Genomic DNA, 26,225 nt, shown 5'->3' with positions numbered 1-26,225 from the left:
TCGAATATATTTTCTAATGTTTTTAAAACTAAAAATGGTTCTTTCTCAAAACTAGGCGTATTCTTTTTCAATCCAGCTAAATCATCAGGGCTGAAGGGAGTAAAGTGTTTTACAGATACCAGGTCTCCTTCAGTATTAAAAGTAGGTATTTCTCATAAAGGAAATAGTGTTGTGCTATCTTGAATGGCAGGGAGTGTAGGTCCTGCAGCAATAGCAGTAGCTGTGATTGTCTGTAGGAGGGGCTGAGGGGTGGGTTGGACAGTTTGAGGAGGAGGGGGCAGGATGGGCTGGGGATGGAGTGGTATAGGTTGGGGGGAGGGAACAGGTTGAGGAGAGGGCAGTAGGGGTTGGGGAGGGGGCGGGATAGGTTGGGGGAAGGGGACTGCTTGAGGAGAGGGAGTGATAGTATCAATATCAATGGGGTGAGTGGAGGGTGTGTCAAGAGAGCTTTCAAGGGAGGGGTCCTCGAATGAGGAACTATGGAGGAATAATTCTCTCTTTTGTTGGAATTTCTTTTTTAACTGTTTCCTCTTTTTTAAATACTTAGCCCGGCTTTTTATATAAGCCAGCAGCTGCTCTTGGTTTTCCTCCAGCTTGCTCACCTTCCTTATTGAGAAGTAAAAATAAATCATTCCGCCTATAATCACTGCTATTACACTTACATAAAGTGCAAGAAATATCCCTTGGAAAATATTTTGTGGGACTACTGTCCCGAACAAAAAAGTCATTACTACAAACCGGATCCAGCCTTTTAAAGTCTGAACTCCATTATTTACTGTATCAGTAATGGTTTGAAACCACCACATTCTGTTCCAGGATATTGATAAACTGCTTATAACTTACTCTAGTCAGTAGATGTCACTAGAGGGTAAGGTCTTCCTTTTACTAAGGGTTGGGCTATAGTTGTATTGTTTTGGGTTAAGACTCCCTTTTGTTCCTGCCTAGCCTAGGACAAAGGCTATAGCCTGAGGCCTAGTACTAGAGATAAAGCTCTTTGAGGGTAGCCAGGGTTTTTTTTGCCTGAGGCAATTGAGAGTGTCTTTCAAAAGCTAATTTTGGTTCTGGGAGGCTCTATTCCATTGTAAAAGTCTGAAAAATCTCTTTTCTTTAAGTTATGTGCCTTCTACTGTGGGGGGAAAAAAATGGCATTTTTTAAATTCTAGCTGGCCCCACCAGGCTTTTGCTATTTTTAAAGAGTTTAAAACTAAAAATACGGTTTGAAATAGAATAGAGTTAAAGCCTATTTGTAGCCTAAAAATAGTTACTCTCCCTAATTCTACTAAATAAGTCTAGTGCCTCCTGCTTCTATTTGGCTGCTTTTAAATCTTATTCAGGTGTGCTCCTGGCCTGGCTAGGAGGACTGAGCAGTCCTTCCAAGGTGTGGCCAAGGCCAGCTAATAGGCTTATTTCTTTCCTTAAGACAAAGAAACAGCCTAGCTAAATTTTCAGGGTCCCCAGGTTTTTGGATCTCACCAGTCTAGCAGCTTTATATCGACCGAAGTTCCAAGGCGTGCTATGAGAAGGCTGACTTAAGGATAGGTATAAAGTAGAGAAGAATTCAAGAAAATTCAGAAGATTGAGGAAGTTCGAGACCTAAGTGGTCAGCCAAATTGTAAATACTTGTTTCAGTTTATCACTCATAGAAATTCTGGGACAAAGGATGTAGATGTGATAGAAGCTTCCTGAAATCTTCCCATTGTTACTATTACTTAATCCAAAGGAGATGAAGATGATTTTAAAGAGCCTAGAAGCTTGTTTGTGAGAAATCAGTCATTTAAGTTTCTGTGGAAATATTTAAATAATAGTGCTGATGACGAAATGTGGGATTTAAAGAAATAATTCTTCTAGATTCATGACTATGATGTAGGATAGTCATGAAAATTCAATTTCTTATTCCAAAGAGTGTAAAAAAAGGCTAGCCTCTACTTTGCTCTTCGATTAAATGAAGTTTTCCAGCTAATGTTGATTCTTTTCCCTCAGAAGGATTGCAATGCTACTGTTTTTATGCTCCCAAATGCTCAGTGGCTGAGTGTCTCACCAATGATTTCCATCATGTAGGTCTGCAAAACTGAGTAGCTGCTTAGTTGCTGCCTTGCTGATATGGAACAAACAACATTATCTTATCTAAAGCCTCTAGTTGTTTTGTGTACCTCCCCTGCTTCCCAATACCATGTGCCATCTTCAGATATTCAACTACCCTAGAATAGAAACTAGGGGTTTTAAGTAATGTAACAAAGTAGATGATTATAGAGAGAAACATAATTAATTGAGTGTGTTGAATATCACAATTAAATATTTTAAGACATGATTATTCTAGTTAAATAATGCACAATAAAGCTACAAACTGTTTCCTGTCTTATTTTATCTTACATCTCTTCCTGTATGCTCTATTCCAAACAAATTGTTTTTCAACATGGCCCCAGCATACCATATTCCATCTCTTACCATAGTTTCCAAACACAGCCCCTTGTGTTTAGAATATACTCTTACCTTGCCTCAGTTCCACAAAAACACTAACATCCTACAACTACTTTTATCTATTTTGTCTGTATTTATATACTTAAGTGACTAAGTGCTTAGTCTAGAATCAGAAAATCTGCATTTAAATCTGGCCTTTGATACTTTCTAGCTGTGTGACCTTGGAGAAGTCACTTAATTTCTGTTTACTTCAGTTTATATAACTATGAAATGATAATAGCAGTCCCTACTTTCCATGGTTGTTGTGAGGATCAGATGAGATGATATTTGTAAAGTACTTAGCGCAATGTCAATCACATATACAGCACTTAAAAAATGTTTGTTTGCTTTCATGCTTTTACATCTTTTTATTCTTCCAATAAAAATGTATGCTCCTTGATCAGAGAGAATGGTTCACATGGCTCAAAAAGGACTTTTATATCTAGCACCTCCATGTGCTAATGTAGTAAGCACTTTATGAATTTTTATTTGGCTAAAATAGAATTCAAACAAGAAAGAGAATATAAAATATCAGTATGTTGAAACAGGTTTAGAGTCTTTCAGTTCTTGCCCAAGATTATGTCACAGAATGTATATGTATGCACGTCTGTGTGTATGTTTTCATGTGTGTGTGTTTTAAAATGAAAACTACTTTTAGACATAAGATAAAATGAGTTTTTTTTCAGGCTCTAACATATCTCTAACTCATCTTATGTAACTATTCATAAATCCTACTCTATGAAAGCAGATGGAAAAAGAGGATTAAAACCTTGTGTTGAAGTTTGAAGTTCTTTGGGATTTATTCCCAGGTCTCCCTGCTGTGTTAGATGCTTTGAATCTAGCCACTTAGTCTGGAGGTGGTCCATCTTGTACAATACATGGATTGAAGATCACTCTTCTTACTACCTCCCTCCAAGGGATGATGTGAGGATAAAATGTACTCACCCTTTAAGTCATTTTCAGCTGCTGGGGAAAAAAAAGCCCTGGACTATGTTCCTTGAAATCCCTAGGGTTCCCTATGAAAAATCTACTTGTCCCCATTAAAATTGTATTAAAATTTTCAAGAGACTCAAGTTGAATTGAGTCTGTGTCTCTATGAATCAATCAGTGATGAGGTTGGAGATCTAGGGTGATGTATGGGGAAGTGAGATATAGAGGACATTTAGACATTTTACAATTCAGGAAAATTAGGCACACAATAATTAAGTACTGGCCAAAGTACACATGGATAGCAAGAGGCAAAGTGAAGATTTTACCCATGCCCTCTGCCTCTAAATTGAATGTCTTAGGCACCACACTGCCTCAGTGACTATTTCCTAGGTTTTTATTAGTACTAGTATCATGTGTTCTGATATATTAAAATATGAAATAATCCCATTACCCTCTAAAAGTTTATACTTTTTAGGGTCCAGGTATGTTGAAGATACTTGTCACAGAGGTAGCTATAGTGGACCATTCTTTGAATCCAAAAGGTGTGAATTCAAGTCCTGCCTTTCATATATATAAGAATTATAAGATCAGTGATAAGTCATTTAACCTCTCAATTGTGCAGGAATGCTCTAGGACTATATATTATAGAGCAGTTGCAAATCTCTATCAATAGATATTCACATTGGGAATTCTTCATACTTATCATTCCATCATTCAAGAAATATTTATTAAACTCCTATCATTTGCCAGACACCATGTAAATTACTAGGAATACACAAATAAATCATACAGGTTCTGTTCACAAAGAACTTATGATCTAATGTAAGTACAAGGATATGAATAGAAATATACTGCATAAAGACAAATACATTCAAAATTATTACATCTAAGGTGGTTTGGGAGGGAGGGTACTAACAACTGAAGGAATTAGAAATGGCTATTCCAGAAGAGAATATGGTACATTTATTGATGAAATGAGTGGATTATTTTTCATTCTCAGCAAAAAATCATGTCAGTACGTATTAATAATAATGTTATTAAATGTCAGTTATAATTAGAGCTAGAGACTTGACCTATGATTTCACTGCTATAGAGAGCTCCCAGATAAGGAAACTCTTACCCATATAATTCAGCACCTTTTCTGCTGATTATATTTTAAAAGAGTAGCCTAGGGCCCTGAGACATTAAGTAACTTTTGAAAGGTCACACAGTTGTTATGTGTCTGAGGCAGGACTTAAACTAAAGTTTTATTGGCTTTGTGTAGCTTTCTATTCACCAAACCATTCTCTAGTACTCATTTATTTATTTTTATTATATTACTGATTAAATAATAATTTGGGGGGTTTATAATCAGGGTAAATTGGATGATTCTGATGAGTATTAATGTTGTATTCCCTTCCTACCATTCCAGTTTGCTTTCATCTTTCTACCTTTCATTCCTTCCAAACAAAAATCCATCTCTTGACTCTGTGACTATTCACTAGCTGTCTGCAATATCCAGAGTGATCTCCTCTTTTCCCACTGCTTCTCTGACTTCTGATTTTCTTCACTGCTTCCAGACTTAGTGGATGACTTTCCACTTGTAATATATATATCTTATATGTATATTGTCTCTTATTTTAGAATGGGCCTTTATTAGTACTCCAAAAATTTAGTAGTGTTCCCAGAAGATATTAAGTGCTTAAAAACACTAGCTAAGATTATTTTTGCTGATTTAACTGGACCCCCTTTTAAAAAATGTATTATTTTTATGGGATGCCTCTCTGAGAGAGGGATAGGATATATGTAGGAATTTATCAATGAAATTGTTTATAACTAACAAGAGCATAATTAAATTGAGATTTGTAAAACTTGGGTTCTATATCTTTCATCAATCCCCTGTGTGACCCTAGGAGTATTAATTCATTTCTCTTTGTTCCCTTGCCTGAAAAATTAAGGGGCTTATAGAGGTGATCACTAATCATTCATTCTCTCCATAGGTTTATAATACTGATTCAGAAAGCAGTGAGGAAGCAATATGAGCTAAAGTAGTTAAGAAAGATTTCATGAATGAAATGAGACTTTACCTTGTCTTTTATAGTTAATTTAATGAGAAAAAGAAACTGAATTCATGGAAGGAAGTAGGAAGCCAACAGGAGCAAGTACACAGAGACAAATGTTTCTGGCATATGAATAGTACCAATGCTTCATGTATCATTTGCCCATAAAGAGCAATTTTCTGGAATACTGTGAAGTCACCCAAGACAAATTACAGTAAGATCTAAAAGTCAGCAATTGGGTACTTAATGAATATATCTTTGACTAGAATGTGGATAGAAAAATGAAGGGCACTAAAAACTCAAAAGAGAGGTAGCAGAGAAGAAGATAGATAGGGGAGGTAAAAAAAGATGTCTTTCCCTTCCCAGTAATTTTGTGGTGTGCAAGTCTTTGGAAAACTGGCATTACTTTATAGTGAATAGAGAGTCAGACTTGAAGTCAAGACAATCTGGTCTCTAGTTTGCCTAAGGCATATAATGGCTGTGTGACAATGATCAAGCTCATTACCTTCTCAGTGACCAAAGCAACTATTTAAGATGAGTTTCGCTCAATTGGGGAATGAATGGTTGAACAAATTGTGGTGTATGAAGGTGATGGAATGCTATTGTTCTATGAGGAATGATGAATAGGAAGACTTCAGAAAGAGCTGGAAAGACCTATGTGAACTAAGGCCAAATGAAATAAGCAGAACCAGGAGTACTTTATATACAGTAATGGCAATATCGTGGGATTATCAAATATGATTGATTTTGTTACTAACAGCGTTACAGTGATCCAGGAAAATTCTGAGGGACTTATGAAAAAGAATGCTAGAATGCTCTAGAGAAAGAACTGTTGGAGTAGAAATGCAGATGAAAACATGATTTATCACTTGTTTATTTGAGTATATATTTAGGGGTTTGGGTTTTATAAGATTATTCACTTACAAAAATGAATAATATGGAAATATGTTTTGATGATAATATATATTTAGCCCATATTGAATTGCTTGTCAGCTCTTGGAGGGGGGAAGTAAGAAGGGATGGAGGCAATATGAATAACTTTGAAAAACTTATGTGGAAATTTGTTATTAAAATAAAAAATTAAAACTGAAAAAAAATGAGTTTCAGACCTGCATTGGTGGAGGTCATTTTGTTATCTAGGATTTCCATATACAAGCAAAATGATCATTTTTGTCTCTATATCTTTAATAGTTAATAAAGTATTCTCCATGCAAGAAGCCTTTATTATAGGATGGGTATTTTCCTTACATTTACAGGTAAGGCAAATGAGAATGAGAGTAGCTTAAGTGACTGCAAAGAATCATCCAGTTAATAAGGGTCAGAAATGGGAAATGAATATATGTCTTTTGATAGTGCTCTGATCCTAATATATACTCAGAGTGGCAAATTACATGTATCAATTTCATAATCAGTCCTGGGAAATATATCAGGTTTTGTGAATGACAAAAAAAAAAAAGTTGATGAAGAAGAAAAAGGAAGAGGAGAAGGAGAAAGAGGAGGAAGAGGGAGAATCCCAAACAAGATATGTGTTTATATATCAAACATGTTTATGGTTTAGGTATATATAAACATAAAAATAACTATTAAAGTATTCATTTAGGATACCTCCCCTATTAGCCTCGATACTTCCAACAGGTATAACAAATCTTAACAGATCAATGAGGTCTTGTGCTTGGTGCTATAATGATATTCCCCTCTACCCCAGATACTTGAATTTCATACTTCATCCACTGATTACTTCCACAAAAATTTTAGATATTTCAGCCCATCTGTATGGAGTTATGTTGGGGTATGTGTATACAGTAGGCCTAGTAGATGAAACAAGTTGTCTTCTGCAAGAAGCAAGCCATATTCATATTTTAGAGATGTCTAAGGCTTTAGAGAATTTTTACATTATCTGCTCTATCATCCCCCAAATCTTCAGAAAGAAGCAGACCAGCCAAAGAAAAGCAAAATAATAGGTAAAGGAGGAACAACCAGGCTCATTGGGATATAGAATCCTACCTTACTATATAGAGAAGTAGGAAGGGAATGAGAATAGAGGGAATGGGAAGGAGAGTTATATAAGTGAGAGTGAATGGGGGAGGTTAAAAACTCAACACTTATGTTGAGGGACAAAGTCAAAGGAGAAAAATCAGGATCAAAAGGGGAAAATGAGATAGAGAGGAATACATAGATGGCAATCTTTGTAGATAGCAGAATGGATTAAAAACCAGAACTCTAGGCATTTTTTAAGAAGAAATATATTTGAGGCAGGTAGACACACACAGAGTGAAGGTAAAGGTATGAAGCAGAATCTACTGGGCTTCAAATGAAGTAAAAAAACAAAACAAAAGTAGGAGTAGCAATTATGTTCTTGACAAAACTAAAACAAAAATACATCTAATTAAAAGAGATAAAGAATTGCATCTTGATAAAAGATAGTATAGATAATGAAATAACACAAATACCTAACATACATGACTAAATTTTATAGCACCCAAAATTTTAAAGGAAAAACTAAATAAACGTAAGGAAAAAAGAGACAGTAAAACTATTCTAGTGGGGAACCTTAACCTTCCCCTCTCAGAACTAGATAAACCTTACCCAAAAAATAAGCAAGAAGGTAAAGGAAGTGAATTAAATTTTAGAAAGGAACAAATTTTGGAATATGATGGTGATGGAATACTATTATGCTGTAAGAAATGATGAACAGGATGATTTCTGAAAGATCTGGAAAGACATACATGAATTGATGCAGAGTGAAATAAGCAGAAATAAGGGGACCTACACAGTAACAACAATATTTTGGAATGTTCAACTGAAAAACTAAGCTATTCTCAGCAATACAATAATCAAGGACAATTCTGAGGGACTTATTGCAAAGAATGCTATCCAATGTTAGAGAAAGAGCTCGTGGAGTCAAAATGCAGAACAAAGCATATGATTTTTTAACGTTAGTTTATTTGGATTTTTGTTTGGGGGTTTTGGTTTTATAAGATTATTCTCTGATAAAAATGAACAATATGGAAACATGTTTTGCATGATAATACCCATGCAACCTAGATCAAATGGCTCACCAGCCCTAGAGGGTGGAGGGAAGGGAAGGAGGTAGACAATTTGGATCATATAACTTAGGAAAACATGTGGAAATTAGTTATTACATGTAATTGGGAAAAATATCCTTATAATAAAAGAAAAAATAGACAAAGGAAGAAATGAGACAATAACCAATATTAATGGCTTAACTAAACTGAAAGAAATGTAAATGAAGGGGCCAGTCCTGTCCTCCAAAAAGCCACTAGAGTAGGCAACAAGAACAGTAACTAAACACCTAACATAGAGGAGTTTAATGCTGCTTTACAGTCCAGGATTGGGTAGACCCATGGCAAAAAGGCTCAAGTTAGAAATTTAGTGGCAAGGGAATATTAGGAAAATAGTCTAAAATAGTCATGATTTTTTTCCTTCTAATGAGTAAGAAAATACATTAAAATCCAAAGCCCAAACAAACACATCAATAGAATGCAGCCTCAAATTAGAATATAAGGTGATTGTTAAACCTTTAAAGAGATTACAAATCTCTCACTAGAAAAATTACAAGGTAAGAGAAAGTGAATTAATGCTTGATTAAACCCCAAATCATGAGCAAAATCCAAGAGATGCTAGGATATTAAGAAGAAATTCTAGAAAGGTTGAAAGGAGAAATTGAAGTGAAAAAATAAGAATAAATATGTCAGAATTATAGCTTTCAATTTATCAATAAAAAACCATGGACTATGCTTCTTGAACTTTTTGCAATGAGAAATAAAATGAACATTAACAGCTATTCTTAAAAATTAGCATATATTTTAACATGGCACATAGAGTACAAATATTCTAACCACTTAAGTATATTGGAATCTGTATATGATAATTGGTTTCTCTTAAAATTACTGATATAGAGGAAGGTAAAGCTTTACAAGGATTAAAAATAACACACACAACAAGAAATAGATTGCCTATAAGAATTCTTCTGGTGACTTTTTACAAAGCACTAGTTTAATCAAGAGACTAGAACAGGAAATCTTTCAGAATACCATTTGCTATTTAATTAGATGTACTGACATAAAATCTTGATTTCTGCTCTGAGCATCGGGCCATTGTTTAGTATGGGCTCACCTGAACTAATCATTGAGATCATATTTTTCTTGACATCTCTGTAGTTTTGTCTAGAAATTTCATAACTTGCTTTGTTTCATTCTCTAGACCATACTCCTTTCAATTTTACTTCATTTACAGCAGAAACATCTTGGTGTAGGAGAAATAATAATCAATTTGGAATTGAAGGAATTGAGTTTTTGTTTGGGTTTTATAACTGTTAGATCTTTGATTTGGGGCAAATAGATTCATCTTTGAGTCAAAGTTTCCATCATTTCTAAAACGTGTATGTGTTTTTTTTTAAACCTAGTTCCAAGTGTTTTTGTGGGGAAAGTATAGAAAAGTATAATATGTATAGGGGGAGCTAAAAGACTCAATAGAGAGCCAGACCTGGAATCAGAAGGACCTGGGCTCAACTCTGCTCTCAACACTCCCTAGCTGTGGTACCCACTAAATCTCTTTTGCCTAACTCTTGTTCTTCTCTCTTAGAGTTGTTGCTGACAGAAAGTTCGTTTTTTTTTCTTTTAATAATATACTTAAAGTTGTGTGTGTCAATTAATTCAATTAAGAGGAGAGAGAAGAAAACATAGGAAGGACTTTACGCAGAAGGCAAAATTAAAGGTGCTTCTAAAGCACAGGATGTTTTTTAGAAGGTAGAGATGAAGAGGAGGGCTACTCTAGTCACAGACAGATCAAAAACCTAGAAGCAGAAAGGGTTATTGAAATACATCAATAAATAGATTTTGGCACAGAGCACGTAAACAGGGTTACTCTAAGAAAAAGCTATGAACAGTGGAAAGCATCAGGTTGCACAAGGCTTTGAATAACACTCTAAAGAGTATAGATTTTCTTCATCAATAGGTAATCAGGAGAATTCAGTAGGCAGTCAGTAAAGTTAAGAAGGGAAGGTCCTGTTTTTCATTATAGGAAAAATGCTGCTGAACATAGTATGTGTTTCCTACTGTAAAACAGTAAGTATTAAGACAGTTTGGAAAGGTACTTTACTAGCTCATAAAAATACAAGAGAAACAAGTACACTTCGCAGAATGTATCGGAGCTATACATGGCAAAAAAATCATGATTTTTCTGAAAAAATATGATGCAAAATATTTCTCTCTATCTCTGTCTCTATCCATCTGTCTCTGTCCCTGTCCCTTTCTCTGTCTCTGTCTGTGTTTCTTTCTGTCTGTCTCTCTCACACATTCTTTCCCTCCCTCTTTTCCCCCTCCCTTGCTCAGAAAACAACTGTTTCAGAACCATGCAAAAAAAAGTATCTTCGTTGACTGTGTTGGATTTTTTTCTGGGCATTACAAAAGCTTTTTATCATAACCCCATTTCAAACCAACCACTTTAGAACCCTAGGACTATAATTCCAGCTTGTCAGCCAAAAGAATAAATGAAATGTGAAGAAGCTGTCTGATAGGAGGGAACTTGGAAACCTGTGCTCTAGGAAATATTTGCTAATCCCAGCATACATCAGGTGTCTACAATTACAGGTATCTCTACAGTGATAGGTGTTAGAGTCACTTTGTCAAAAGGATCTCTGATACAAATCTTTAATAAAGCTCATTCCTAACCATTAGGTATGTCAAATTCCCTTATATTATTCCATCATTCCATCTTATCATAAACATATACAAATATGTGCTTCCTGTTTGAATGTCTCTTGTTGTTCTCCTACATATGCTGGGTTTACATTTCTGACTACTGTTTTGTAATATTGGGTGGATGGTGTGCACCAAGAAAGCTATTGCCTTCATCCCTTCAAAAACTCCTACATCATATCTGAAGGACACTGAGAAGTCCCTTTAACTATATAAATTTTTTTAAAAAGACCCCAACTCCTTGCCAGCCATGATTTCTAAAATTTCATTTGATGATATTCATTTATCTGTACTGAAAAGACATAATCTGATACAGTGAAATCTTTGCATTTGTACTCCTAGTGACTGGAACCTAGTAGCTGTTTAATAAATGTTTGTTTCTCAGTTGATTGATTAATGAAGAACCTGCAACTTGGAATCAGAAAAACTGACCTCAAATCCCCACTCTATTAAGTGTAAACTGTGAGAAATTGGTCAAGTCTCATCAGTTCTGGTTCTTTGTCTCTAAAATACGGAAAATAATACCTTACCTATTTCATAGGTTTGTTAAGAAGGTCAAATGAGATCATGTACTTGTTCTTGTTGTTACACATTATGAGCTGAGATGCAACAAAATATAATGTTTAGCTTTGGATTTTAAATGAGAAAAACCTGGATCGAAGACCAGCTTTGGCATTTTCTGTGTATCTGTGGTTAAGCCAATAGAGGACACAGTCCACAAGAATTTATTAAGTCTTTATATTTTATAAGGAACTGTGTTAAGTTCTAGAGATTTTAAATAGAAATGAAAATCTTCTTGACCTCAAGGATCATATATATTATGTTGGAGATAAAATGCGACCTTTTTTAACCATCAGGTAATTCTTTATGACTAATCTGCTAAATCTGGATTAGCATAAGTGGAGAGAGATTCTACATTAAAAAATAGCAAATCCTTGTAGTATTTTTAGTCAACTGCACTTCTCTAAGATATAAGTGCCTTTTAGAGAGGTAGTAGTTTTTCACTGATGCTGATTTGGTGATAATTAATGCATCAGATTGATTTCCTCTATAAATGGGGAAGTAGGCTTCTTTGGCCTTAGAAAAGCACTGTAGAAGAACGCAGGAAAAAAAGACAAAACAAAGCAGTGTGTGTGTGAGGGTGTGTGTGTGTACATACACACTCACATATCTAGAAAGTAGTTATCAAGACTGAAGATGTAATGTTAAATACTGGACATGACACATGAAAGAGATGCACATGATAGAGAAGCTGTTAAAAGAGATAGATTCTAATTATAACTATGCCACTGACTCAGGGTATAAGTTTGAGAATCATCAGTTTAACCTGTTGTACCATGGTTTCTTTATCCTTTATAAAATATTACTGCCAGAGTTATCTCAAAGAATGATTGTGAAGCTTAAATGAAAACATAAGCATGAGGTTGAAACAGAACCTAGTTTATTGGAAAGTAGGAAGGAAAAACAAATATTTGTTAAAAACCTCCAATGTGCCAGCTACTATTAAAAACTTTACAAATTAATTCTTAGGGTAACCCTGAAGGGTGGGTACTATTATCATCCCCACTTACAGTTGTGAAAACTGGTACTGCCAGAAGTTAAGTGACTTACCCAGGGACATAGAGTTAGTAAGTGTCTGATACTGGTTTTGAACTTAGGTTTTCCTGCCTATAGGTCCAGCACTCTATCCATTGTGTCATCTAGCTGCCTCCAGTTCAATGCAAATTAGCACATACACACACCCACACACACACTCACACTCACACACACACACACACACACACACACAGCACCACATATAAAGGAAGAAGCTATCATCATAATCATTATCATTTTATCTTTTAAAAGAACTATAGCATTTGAATCATTCAGAAATTTTGGTACTAGACATTAGCTAGGAACTTGGGGAAGTAGGACAGTGATCATGACAGAGTGGAAAGAACTTTGGATTTTCCAGAAAAGTCATGGATTTGATTCCTACTTCTAGAAGGTATTAACTGTAATCCCAAAATTTCTGTGGTTAAGATACACCTCTGTGGTATAGATGAGGAATTTGTCTATAAAATAAGGGTGTTGGACAGTATGGTCTAAGGCAGTGATGATCAACCTATGATACACAGAGCCCTCTTGGTGGGCATGCAGCTGTGTCCCCCCCAACCTCCCAGAGTTCATTACTAGAAAGACTAAGGTAGAAGTGCTTCCTTCCCCCCCTCTCCACCAGCCTGACAACATTTTTTCACATCCCTGCCCCTCTACCCAGGAGCAAATGGGAATGCACAAGGGGGGGAAGGTGGGTGACTAACAGGTGGCAGAGCTGGAGGAGAGCAGAGCTCTTGGGCTACTCCCTTCTCCATCTCTACACTCTCTGAGGACATTCCTCACTTCACTTGCCCCTTCACTCAGTAGCCCAATAGGAGTGCTTCCTCCCTCCCCTGCATGGGGTAACGGGGGTCAGGGTACCCCTTGCATTCAGTCTCTTGGGGGGGCTGTGCACAGCACTTGGTCTGGGGTGGGGGTGGGGATAGATCCCAGAACACTTCTCTAAAAGGTTCACCATCACTGGTCTAAGGCCTTAATTTCCTCATTTGCAAAATGAGTTGGAGAAGAAAATGACAAACCACTCCAGTATCTTTTACCAAGAAAATCTCAAACAGAGCGACCAAGAGTAAGACTAGACTGAAAAATGCCTGAACAACAAAATATCTATCAGCTAGAAATCAATGAATTAATATGATTCTTTTAACCACACCAATCCTCTGTTTCCTCATCTGCAAAATTTTGGTAATGATAGGTTTGGCATCTAAGTCATAGAGGAAAGTTGAGGGTCAAATAAGATTTTATAATAAAAGCACTTGTCACCAAAATTCCCTGAAAAAATTCCAGGTATTAATACTGTTTTGTAACACAACTATAACCATATCATTTTAACAAAATCCATCAGTTCAAGTATAGAGTTATCTACCATGGTTTACTGATACTGAATTAGAACAACCAGCTGTCTTGAGTTATATTTACAATTTCCCTCTGAGCATCAAGACTTTGTCTATAGTTGTGGTAACAAACCTATGATATGCATGCCAGAGGGGGCACTCAGAGCCCTCTCTGTGGGGACACCCGCCATCATCCCAGAACAGAGTTCACCAGAGTTCATTACTAAAAAGCCAGGGGGATGCAGGGCTGGGATACTCCCCGAACCTTCTCCACATGTGCCTAAGGACATCATCACTGGTCCCTTTAAAAGATTTGCCATTATTGGTCTAAAGCATCTCAGTGGTTAACATTTACATTGCTTTCTGATGTTTCCAAAGAGCTTTTTATTCATTGTCTCATTAAATCCTCAGAAACTGATTTTTTACAAACTATCCTGTACTTCTTGTTTCTCAATGTTGGCATTTCTTTTACAATCTTTGTGCATTTACACATGTTATACTCATGCCTGGGACAATTTCTTCTTATCTCAGGCTCTTAGAATTCCTAACTTCCTCCAAATCTCATCTCTTGAAACATCATCTACTTCTACTTAGGCCATCATCTGACTTTTCTTACTCCTCTCCTCTAAAAGTTAGCACTATCTCTTTTGTTAAATTATTATAGAGATACCTGTCTGTATGACACACTTGATTTGTAGGCCATCCTTCATTTGGGGTATTTTCTGAATCACTGCGTTTTCTATACAATTAGATTCTTTTCTTACTCTCTTTGCTTCATCTATTATTCCTCCTCACTTCTCTTTTTCTCTTCCCTAATGCTTCTGGGTCCCTGTTATATTGCCATAGCCAAGAATATATTATCCTTAAATACAGAGATTGTTGTAAATTTTTAATACTTTTCTTTGAATCTCCAGTTTTTAGTATAGTGTCATACACATAGTAAATGCTCATTAACTTAATGACATAAAAAGAAATTAACCAATTTTATTGAGCTGATTACGCTGGTTTTCTTCTATGATCTTTGGATCCTCTTTTTCCAGTTGGCCAATATTACTTTTCACCAAACTCTTTTCTTCATTTGATATTTGTGCTTCTTTTTTCCACTTGATTAATTTTGCTTTTTAAGCTGTTGTTTTCTTTTTTGTAATAAGGGAATATTGCAGGGAGGTAATAAGGGGATTAGGCTATAGGTAGTAGGGAAATTAAGGCAGAGGTATGGTTGGAATAGAGGATAGGCACTGTGGATAGGAGTTTGTGAATCCCTAAGGCAGTAAAGTGAATTAGGAAGGTATAATGGTAAAGGTGGTAAATTGGGGTAGTAGGAGAAATAAAGGAATGTCTGAGTTTAGGGAATGTAAACACGGAGGTATAAAGAGTTGCAAGGGAGAGGATGAGTTAATCTAAGGCAGGCAACAGCAGCAGGGAAACACAGACTGGATACTCAGGTTAGAGACAAAACTCTGAAGGGAAACAGACTGAGCCCTTCAAGTAAGTAAAAGGGACACTTTTACAGAACAAGGTTAGAGCCAGCCAAGCACGGCTTGAAACTGACTAGAGGATTCTAGTCAGTTTCACAGGTTCACTAAGGAAGAGACTAGAGGAAGTATTGAAGTTACACTTCCTCCCAAATGGATATCTCCAGCTTCCCTCAAACTCCAGAGAGAATGTTATTCCTCTCTCTCTTCCTCTCTCATTAATCAACTAATGAAGTAGCCAAAGGGTTTTGATTAAAGACAAATGGCCTTCATTGTTTCCTAGGGTTGATTGGAAGGGATAGAGGATACTAGGTAACCCTAACAGCGCCTAGAGAAAGCTTCAGGTGGGGGAAGGGAGACAGGAACGTGAGACTGAGTAGGGGACCAGCCTACTAAGCCTGGAGAGGGTTTGTAGCCACAAGAGGTAGGAAAGTTGGATACAATGATTCAATAGATAAATTTGTAACAAGGGTAAGCCCTATTTGACTAAACTATCAAGTTTGAAACCAACACTCCTTTCAAAACTTCTCAAAAATTCAGGTAGGGAAAATGAAGATGGGAATAAGGAAGGCTAGGGAGATTCAAAGAAATTAGCTAAACTAACAATTTTTAAAAGAAAAGCTGCAAAATATAGCCAGGTTTCAATCCAAAGAAGGAGCTCAGATTGACCCTGATCCTCTCCATGAGTTCCCAGGGCCAACTGACTTTCCCAAGATTCTAAAACCCTTATCAACTGACAGAAGAACTCTGCAGCAAGGCTTGCAGGGCTCTTATGCACCCTCTTTGCATTACATTTTGCATTGCTTTAATTTCTTTTTTTTTAATTTTGCTTACACATCTCTTATTTGATTTTTGGATTTCTTTCTGAGCTCTTCTAGTGCTTGAGGCCAATTCTCATTTTTCTTTGAAGTTTTAAGTTTTACATATGGTTGTTTTGATCTCATTGGTTCCTGCTGAATCTGTGCCTTGCCTCTTCTTTATCTCCATAAAAATTTTCTATAGCTGGTTGTTTCTTTTGCTGTTTTCTCATTTTCCTAGAGTTTTTTTGCTTTTGTTTTATTTATTTATTTATTTATTGCCTGTGCACTGGGAGTTCTGAAAACTACTGATTCTGTTTCCCCAGCCAGTGACATGTAGGATTTGGAGCACTGTGAGCTATTTTACCCTGGGGTGAGGGGCTCCATTGCAGGCTTAAAAGAGCCAAGCATTAAGGACTTCAGAGCCTTATTGCAGACTGGTGCCAGAGCTTGAGACTTCAAGGGGCAGGTGTGCAGTGTTCTTCTGTTGGCTTTTACAGTGACCTGGGATCCTGAAGTTGGCCTATCCCAGACTTGGAACCTGGCACACTAGTGGGGGGTGGTTGGCCAGGCTCCTCTGTGTGTAGTTTTACTTTCAGTTCTTCTTATCTTGTGAAAATAGAATCTTTCTGCCTATGTTTCAAGTTGTTTTTGTTGGTGAGTCCCTTCACTCCATCTCCTTGTTGGTTCTGTGACTGCATTTATTTTGAGATGGTATTTTAAGGTTTATTTGAGAGAATTCACAGGGCAGTTCCCTATTTTGCTGTTAGAGAGCCACCATCTTGGCTATATTCCTTTATTGAGCTGATTGGGTTGGACTAGAACAACTCTTTGAGGTTGCCTTTGTGTTACAAATGAGGTAAATAAGTCCCAGCAAGATTAAATGATATATGGAAACTTGTTATGACGAATGAGATAGTAGATCTTGAAATCAGGAAAATCTGGGTCCAAATCCTTATATACTATGAGCCACATTTGTATCACTTGTCAAATGGGGAATAATAGAAGCACCAACCTCACAAAAGGTTGTTAAAAGGTGTAAGGATGGGATTTGTGCAAGGGGAATGGGACAAAAAGAGCCAGAGAAGGAATTGCTGACAGTTGGTGAAGGTTACTGACAGTTGAGAGACCAGAGAGAATTCTGGGTATTTCTCTGAGGAGGAAGGAGAGGAGAAGGCTTTGGGCAGAGGACTGTGAGGCAAGAGGAGGATACCAACCCAGCTCAAATCCAGTCCTGAGGGCTTCCTGAGGATCTTTCTTTGGACACTGAAACCCTGATTCCCTGGTCAAAGATTCCATCGCATCTCACCTAGCAAGACTTCAGGCGCTGAGTCAGCTAAGTTTTTGGACTCCATTTTGAGAGCAATCTCTTAGTCTCCATTGCCCATTAGGCAACCTTTCTGAGAGACCCTTTCTGGTCTAACTTACCATTATAGAAAAGGATAGAAACAGAAATAGAAATAGAAATAGGAATAGAAATAGAAATAGAAATAGAAATAGAAATAGAAGAAGGGGCAAGGGGATACGCTTAGGAGTGGGAACCCCAATTCCCACCTGAGTGAAGAACCCCATAGAAATAGAGAAGAGTGCACCCCAAAATCTCTCTGCCCTTCACTCCTTTCCCCAACTCCTGAATTGAGGATAATAAAAGCCATTCAGTAGTCAGATAGAGTTCCAGAGTGCCTGAGAGACAACAAGGGAGAGGGGAATCACAGCTTGGTCTGGCTGCCTCCATCTTGGAGCCAGACCACCTGCTGTGAAGTTGACTGACATCGGGGGAGGCTTGTGTAAACCCCGCCCTCATTCAGAATTAGACTGGGGTACCAGTTACTTCATCTTATAGGGAAGCCTCGCCCCCTACTCCTCTGGGGCAGCACAACCATCCAGGTCACCCAGTTTTGGGGTTACACCCCCTCGAAGTCTCCCAGGGTATATAAGGCACAAGGGGAGAGCAAGAAGAGAGTCTCACCTCATAGACTCTCTCCTTCTCTCCCCTCTATCGTAACATTGGTTTCTGGCTCTTATTATTACAGTTTTGGCAGAGGCTCTCTTCATTGTTATAAAGGTTAAAACCAATGCAACTAGTACATAAAAATACTTTGTAAACAATAATGTTCCATATAAATGTTTTAAGTTATCATTCTTTTTAAATGAAAAGCCTGTGATGGACCATAGGATTTCTGACTTCAAGTCCAAAGCTCTTTCTGAAACAACAAACTACCTTTTGAATATAAGCTATTAGAGGCAGATAAGGCTTTTGAGGTTAGTTATCAAATCCCTGTAGTATCTGCCAGGAAAATCCCAAATAAAGTCACAAAGAGTAGAACATGACTGAAATGACTGAATGGCAGAAGTAGGTAGCAAATTCATCTTAAATCAACAAGCATTTGTTAATTTTTTTCTGTACTTAACACTGGGGATAAAAAGATGTGTCCCCCTCCCCCTAAATTCCCTCTCTCAAAAAGTTCAAAGTCTAATAAGGAGTCCACATGCAAAAAGAGTCAACACAGAATTCTTAGTCCAGCTTCACCTTAGAGCCATGTCAAATTCTGAATTTAAGATGGAAATTCATAAAAGGATTGAGAAATGAGACTCTGCTATTTGCTGAAGTACATAGGAAACTACAAAAAATAATTTTAGCCCAGATACTTCTTTTCTAAAAGTGTTAAAGATTATTCTCAAATATTAAAATGATTTTACAGATATGACTGACAAAACAGAGGATACCAACACTGGATATCATCTACATGGGTCTCTAACTTAAGTGTCATCCAGTCTCCCTGTCACTTGTTTTTCTCAATGTAAGGGAGAACAGAGATTCAGTATATACAAAGTTTGGACAATCTAACAACAGATTTCCACTACTTGATTTCTCAATTTTACAAGCTGGTGGCTGCTGCAGCTATGACAACAGATGGATAAATAGGACTCTGACACCAAGTAAATCAACAAACAAGGAATCAATATAAGAAGGTGGAATGTGAGACATTTTTTATTTCTGACCAAACTGTTGCTAAGGTACTTCTAAGAGGTGAAAGGTTCCCCTTCTAACTTTACTTCTAAAATGACTATCCAGTTTCTTCAGCTCAAATACACATAAACTAAAATGGTTGATTCTGCTGAAGATGTGAAGCTCTGAATAGAACTGACTTTTTACTGACAGGTAGAAGAAATGTTTATCCATAGAGAAAAATCCCTATGTGGGGAGTGGAGCTCCAAAAAATACAGGACTTGATATGAGTTTTGAAGGAAGCTAGGGAAGTCAAAAGGCAAAGGTAAAGAGGAAGAGCATTCCAATTTTGGGGAGACAGATGTGGGGAATAACAAGATGAGTGTTAATGCATCATAAAGTATATGGAAGGGAGTACTTTGTAAGAAGAATAAAAAAGAAAGGGAAGGTCCAAGTTGTGAGTGACTTTACATGTAAAAAAAGAGAGATAATTTAAGTTTGATCCTATGGGTAGTAGGGAGAAAATGGAGTTTATTAAGTAGGACAATGACATGGTGGAATATGTACTTTAAGAAGATTATTTTGTCAGTTTAGTGGAGGAAAGACTAGAGTTAGAAGTGACTTGAGGAAAGAAGCTATTTTCATATGACATATATAGGATAAAAGCCTTCACTAGGGTTTCTATGAGTAAAATAAAAGGCATGAGAGTTGTTAAAAATGGAGAAACAATAAGATTTGGCAGCTGATTAAATAGGTGGAGTGAGTTTCAGAAAGGAGGCAGGGATGATGTAAGAGTTCCAAACCTGGATGATTGGGAGTGCTCTTGGTATTAATAGGGGAATGTATAAGAGAGATGAATGTGCGGTTAGGGACGACAATGAATTATGTTTGGGACTGTTATATTTGGGAAGCTATAAAATGCCAGGGGTCTGTAGCAATCAGGTCTCACTAATCTTTTGGTTTGAGAGCACACAAACACAGGCTCTCAAACAGGCTTGGGTGAAGGGAAGGGCATGATCTTGCTGAGTGCTCCTTTACTTCCCCCCTCCCACCAAGCAGTTAGGAAATCAGATACAAAATGGAGGTTGATCTGTTATCTTCTGGGCTCAGTCAGGAAACTAGGTAAGGCTGAATTCCTAAAGATTATAACCTTCTCTAAACTATTTCCCCACAGGATTGAATAGGAGAAAATAGGAGAAGCTTGATGTCTTTGAAGCTTTAAGGCACAGAGGAGAGGTTTTACTTTTGGGCTACAAGGCAGGAGTAACTCAGCTTAAGGAAGTTGTAAGTATCTCCCCAAATTTAACCAGGCACTGCTCCCAAATGATTAAAGGTTTAATGATATGTGGGGAAGAGAAGGAAGGGAGATCAAATAAGGATAGATAAGGTCTGGGGAGCCCTAAAACTGTTATGTCCAAACAGCCCCTCCCTCTAAAGGGGAAAGGTAACTTGTATACCTCGACTCCTTTCTAAGCATATAAATAATCTTCACTTATATCTATATAACTAAATAGAGATAACTGTGATGTTGATTGAAAGTCAAATCAAGGTAAAACAGGTTGGCAGCACGGAACTAAAATGGCTTTGTTCAGATTCAAGCCTTTAGCCCCTCAAAAGCCACCAGGTCCTAGGACACAGAAAACAGTCTTGCTTCAAACCCAGGACTTAACTGTCTTTAACTATCCCCTCTCTCAGAGTTCTCGGGGGCGCTATGGAATTCTGAGCTGTGGCCTGACCCCCCTCAATGGGGGTCAATGGAACAGGAGAGATATGCAACACAGTAGCAAAGATTATAGTAGCCTTGTATTTGACAAAAACCAAAATCAAAGTACTGAAATAAGAAATCACCACGTTATAAATTGTTTGAAAAACTAGAAAGTAGTTTGGCAAAAACTAGGTATGGATCAATATTTTACAACATATACTAAGATAAAATAAAAATGGATGCAAAATCTAGATATAAAAGGAGATATCATAAGAAAATTAGAAGACTAGGGAACTCAATACCCATGAGATTTATGTTTAGGAGGAGAATCTGTGACTCAACAAGTATAAGAGATCATTACTAAACATAAAATGGATAGCTTTGAGTATATTAAATTGAAAAATTTTGTATAAATAAAACAAATGATGCCAATATTAGAAGGAAAGCAGAAAATTAGGGGAAAAGTATAGACAATGTCTTGGATAGAGAGGTCTCATATCTAAAATACTTAGAAAACCATGTCAAATTTATAAGAATAAAATCTATTCCCCCAATTGGTAAAAGGGCAAAAGGGTAAAAACAGACAATTTTCAGACATATAAATCAAAGATATATATATATATATATATATATATATATGAAAAAATGTTCTAAACCACTGAAAAGGATTAGGGAAATGAAAATCCAAACAATTCTGAGATAACTTCTCACAGCCATCAGATTGGCTAAAGTGACAATTGTTGAAAGGAATGTGGTAAAATGGGAAACCTAATATACTGTTGGTGGAGCTATGAACTGATCTGACCATTTTGAGGATCAATTAGGAATTATACCTAAAGAACTATAAAACTTTGCCTATACCCTATGTCTAAGCCATTGTTGAGTCAATTTCACAAAGAGATCAGAAAAAAAGGGGAAAAAACATACATTTAAAAATATTTATAGCAGCTCTTTTTGTGGTAGCAAAGAAGTAGAAATTTAGGGAATGCCCATTATTGAGGAATAACTAAACAAAATGTGGCATATGATTGTGACAGAATACAACTGTACCAGAAGAAATGATAAGCAATCTAATTAAAAAAAACTTGTAAAGAACTACACAGGAAAATGAATAGAACCAAGAGAACATCATACACAGATACAGATGTAATACTTGGAGAAAACATTGTGAATGATACCTCTAGAGAGTAAATTTAAAGGTGGAAATTTGAAAGACATAATTTGTATGAACATATCTATCTCCTTCAACGGTTGGCAACCTTTTCGGCTGTGAGAGTTATAAACGCCTGTGGAAGGAGGAGGATGGAGGGGGAAGGCACTGGAATATGGGGCAGGGGCTGAAGGGCCCCCTGGGGCACATCCTGGGGCTCTTCCTGGACTGGCCCATTGGGAGGTGGAGCCAGATATGGCTCCAGAGCCATATGTTGCTCACCCCTGTCCTAGATGATTAGATGATGCTTTCCATATTGCTGGGAGGACAGGGAGAGGGCTGGGATACTTGTGGGAAAATTCTACTAATAAAAAAGAAAAGAAAAGAAAAAATATTATTATCAAAGACAAAAGGAGATTTTATTTGGCTGTCCAGTTCAAGTGCCTGTCAATGGTTTGTATTGTTTGCCAAGTAATGGTGAGCCTTTCAGTAGGGGTGCAGAAAAGATGAATTATTTACTATTCCTGGAAGAACTCTCCCAGATTTGATTATGACTATTTCCACTTATCATTAGTGCTAACCCAGAAGGGAGAGTATCAGTTTCCAGACTCTTACCCAGGTGTCTGTTATCTTATTATTGTGCTTGGTACTATGCCTATTGTATAAAACTTTGGTTTTCCTGCAAGGACTAAGTCTTTTGTTATGTTCTTTCAGATAGCAACCTCTATCAACCAAAGAGAGCATTTTAAACAACCTGTTGTAACAATCTGTGATACATGTAAGTACATATGACAAAATTAACTTCATAGTGTATCATTAGCTCAAGCTCATCATTAGCAATGCAAGGTCAGATTATTATAGAGCTCATAAAATTATGTTTCTTTTTATCTTCAAATACTGAGTAAAACCAATATACTTTCTACTTGGCTTTCCATAGAGAAATGGTGACTTTTAACTTTTAGCTACAACATTCTTATATCTTCTGGTTACATTTTAAACGAGCAAATTGATGTGGATGAAAGTAGTCTTTTTCTCTATTAGTGTGTTAGATTGTTGGTTGTTTGGCAAGGATTGCCTGTAATTGTGTTCCTTTTGACATTATAATATGTGATTTAAAGTCATACAATACCACCAAGAAAATGTTGGTATTAAAAAAGAACTTGGAGATTTTAGGGGTGGGAAGAAGAAAAAAAAAGGCTGATACATAGATTTTTGGAAATAGTTAATGTGAGAATTGGTCTCTTAGACAAATATATTCATTATAATGTATTACATATTTATAACAAATCATGGATGTTATGTTATGTTACATATAAATTACCTAAAAAAGAACTGGGTTAAGCATCCTTTAATGTAGCTCTGTCTAAAGACCCTTAGAGAAAGGTTTGTTACCTCCTGATTATTTAAACACATACATATATGTATATATGTCTATATCTATCTATACCCACATGTACCTATGAAAATTTCTCACATTTATCCGAATACTATCAGTCACTTAAATTCACCCAGCCAATTGATGACATCAAAGAAGTTAAGTTGTAGATAGAGGTAAAGAGATATTAGGGTCCTTTATTAGGTGTGATTTTGATGGAAATATAAGAGAGTTGGCCATTGACTGGCCAAAGATCCCCCTGTCCCAGTGGTATTTTAAAAAAAAATTAAGACTTGCTCCCTAAGAATCAATTCAGTTAGAACACAAATCTAAGGAGGGTAACATTTAGAAGTAGAAATGAAAAACTATGAAACTATGAAAGAAGAATCCAGGAATTCATATTTGTAATTTTATTGGCCTCTTAGGGGAAGGCAGGATTTTATCTCTTCCTCCCTTTCTTTTCATGGAATCTTATGGCAAAACCACTCAGTAGGTCATTCTGCACCCAGCGATGTGACTTCTGTTAGTTGAGAAGAAAGGTAGACCTGACTAAGCTACTGAGAGCAACAAGCCCAGAGTTCTACTGTGTGACATGCCCTGCAGAGATGCTATATGTAGGACGAACAGCAAATTGTTTTCATCCACCCATTCATCCAGGGGAAGTCTTTGGCTTAGGTACAGACATCTTCCTAACTCACTGATGGGTTTGAGGCCTGTTACTATCATGCTGATTTAGCCAGTCTGCTGAGATGGTTTTACTGGGCTGCATGTGCTACAGTTTCTTGGAACCACAGATGAGAACTAGGTGAAAGGTAGAAACCAAAGAGGGGTGAATAACTCTGAAAAGAGGTTCAGTAAGGCCTCACACCATAAGCTATAAGCTGTAGCATGCTCAGTTGGCCAGGCTCTTGTAAAATTCAGCAGATAAGCTGCTATAAGTAGGTCTTTTTTCCCTGTCTTTGATTTCTTTGGGATACAAACCTAGTAGTGCATGCAGTGGAACAGCCCTGCTCCTGAATTCAGGGCATGTACCATTAGTTTTTCATTGGCTGCTGAAACAAAAGAGAAAATGCTTTCAAAGTGCTTCTGACTATCTGAAAAGTATTTTCTCTTCTCTTCCTGGCTTCTATCTAAGTGAAGACATGATGCTTTGAGGGAGTCTATGTGCCCTAATCTCTCCACCAAAACCTATATTAGGCCATAAACAAAGGCTTCAGTTCTTTGCCTTTTTATCTTTGTTCTTTAGCCTCAGTTGCCTAGCCCTTACCTCTCTTATGCACTGGAGCCAATACTTATTGATTTTAAAACAGAAAGTAAAGGTTTAAAAAAAATAAGCAGTAAACAACTACAGATACAGTGATATAAAGACAAAGTGAATTTTGCTACCAGCCCAGGTGTCAGCTAGGTGACCTAGTAGATAGAGTACAGAGTCTAAAATAAAGATGAACTGTGTTTAAATCTGGCTGTGGACAATTACTGACTATATGACCTTGGGGAAATTGTTATTTATTCATATCTGAGTGTGAGCAGATTTTGGGCTTTCTTGGCACAAGATACTGGAATTGTTTTACATTTCCATTTCCAGTTCATTTTTTGGATGATGAAACTAACGTAACCAGATCTAAATGACTTCTCCAGGGTCACAAGGAAGAGGAGTCTTCCTAACTTCAGGTCCTGACTTGAATATTTACTAGCTGTGTGACCCTGGTCAAGTTATTTTACTTATTTGCTTTACACCACAGTTGGCTTGTGAGATGACATTAGATAATGATACTCCTAACTGCTCATAGATACTCCTGGAGTTATAAGGGGAGGGGGGGAGATGTAGCCCTCTCTGCTCTGGGAACCCTAACCACTAATGTACTTTTGGTTTGGGAGAGAAAATTCCAAGATTGTAAAGACTAAATGTTAGTGTTTATTCAAAGAAAAACTGAGCCCTTCTCATTCTAGAGGATTCCTGGAGAGGTTTTCTACCCGGGTTTTTCATTATTGAATATACTATTAGAGATTATTTAGAGGAAAATATGGTCCAATTATCTTTTTTTCTCTTTATTTTATTATTTAATCATATAATCTTTTCCCCTCGGTGGATCATTCCTTAACATTCTGCCCTTATACCCACCACATATGCTTCAGAAGAACATCTTGGAGGCTTGAGCTCTTTTAGTCTACCTCTGTGAAGATCTGTTGCATACTTACATCAGTCCGAACTTCTCCATGTACCCCATGCTGGAACAGACATAAGCATCATTGTGCTGACACTTCTGAGACTTGAGCTCCACCATACTAAGTCAGGGTAGAGTATTGTTGTGGGTCTGCAATGCTACTTCTATTGGGTCAGAGGTATGTCATTGGTATTGCTAATCCTGGGACCTATAAGGATGATATTAGAAAATAAGTATTATTTTACTAGTTTAAAGATAAGAAGTAGAGAGCCTGGCTTGAGGAAGAATTGGAGTTTCACATAGAGCTGAGAGAGTGTGTTAATTTCAGTTATATGCTCTGGGTATGGCATTCTGGGAACTGACTTATGGCATTTGACAGAGCCACACGCAGCTTCTTTTCTCTCTCAGGGGAGAAGGCAACATCTTTGCCTCTCTCCCTCCCTCCCTCCCTCCCTCCCTCCCTCCCTCTCTCTCTCTCTCTCTCTCTCTCTCTCTCTCTCTCTCTCTCTCTCTCTCTCTCTCTCTCTCTCTC

Source organism: Gracilinanus agilis, chromosome 3 (genome assembly GCF_016433145.1).
Source record: "Gracilinanus agilis isolate LMUSP501 chromosome 3, AgileGrace, whole genome shotgun sequence".
Taxonomy (NCBI): domain Eukaryota; kingdom Metazoa; phylum Chordata; class Mammalia; order Didelphimorphia; family Didelphidae; genus Gracilinanus; species Gracilinanus agilis.
This window is presented reverse-complemented; position numbering follows the sequence as displayed.